We start from the raw sequence: 1,324 nt of genomic DNA on the forward strand, positions 1-1,324 counted from the left end.
CTAGCCCAACTGAGGGGATATAATGTATAGGCCTGGTGGGTTCGGGGTCTTTCATCTTACATCTGCCTGCGTGCAGTTTGGAGGTACAAGACACCTGAGCGTGTAATGTTAATTTTACCTGTGATCCTTTGAATAAATCAGCACTGTTTTGAAGTTACTTGGACTGCCTCGTCTCTCAGAGTTAGCAATGGTAACAAGAACCAAAGACCAACACTTGTGACTTCTTATTGTGGTTCTTAAATCCTCAAATAATGCTTTGCTCTTCTTTCTTTTCTTGTTTTTATTGCTAACAAACAAATAAATATGAGAATACCAAAGAACTTGTGATTGCAGTGATTTTTGGGGAGAAGTGGTACGTGCCAATATTTTTGGCCATGACTGCATGTATGTGAAGTGTCCTTGAGTTCATGAAAAGCACATATAAATAAAATGTTATTATTATTATTATGATTGATAGTGTTAAGTGGAACAGTGAAGTTGGTCTGATTTGATCTGATCTGATCAATCAGTTTTCCACATGTAATCTGATTCCAGTACAGTTCATCAGGCCAATCTACACAGAGTGCTGAGACTAAAGCCCCAACAAATTGCTGTGTAGGGCCAATTCTACTTTTCTCTTTCTTCTTGTTCAGTGTAAGCAAATGCGAGGGAGACAAGTCACATAACAGCAAGCATCAAGTCATCTATTGCAGAATCTGCACTTCTAGTTCTGGTTTTTAAAGACACCAAATATTGGCGTCAGTTCCATGGAACCTAGGAGCTGTTATGATTAGTATGAAACAGATACTAAAAGAAACAAAAATGTTCAGATGGGTCAGTGATAATTAATAATCAGTTATCATTGTTCAGCTCACTAGTTTATCATACCTGCTCAGTTGTGTTAGGATGGTCAAACTACATGCAATTAGAAAAACTGCACAGACCAAGGCAGCTCCTCTACAGTTCATGAAAACTATGAGAGGTTAAATAAACTGTAAGACTCCACAAAACCAGGCTGTCGTTCTCTGATGAGTGGAGTGGAATGATTGCTTTTCAAAGTAAGATTTGTGTGTGTGTGTGTGTGTGTGTGTGTGTGTTCACACAAGAACACAAGTTCTGAATAGCCTGGCTTTCTCCCTCCAAATAAAAGACAGCGATCAAGCGAAGGAGGAATGAATAAGAGAAAACAGTGAGAGAGGAGGCTGTGTGCTGCCCCGGCATGCAGTCTGTGAATTACCACAGCAGATGGTGTGTGTGTGTTTGAAACACAAAGAGCCCAGGAAGTGACAGATGAGTGGCGTTCCGAGGCGCAAGTCACAAGACCTCCTGTCAGTCAAGGCTTCAG

This window comes from Monopterus albus, unplaced genomic scaffold, assembly GCF_001952655.1.
Source record: "Monopterus albus unplaced genomic scaffold, M_albus_1.0 scaffold137.1, whole genome shotgun sequence".
Taxonomy (NCBI): domain Eukaryota; kingdom Metazoa; phylum Chordata; class Actinopteri; order Synbranchiformes; family Synbranchidae; genus Monopterus; species Monopterus albus.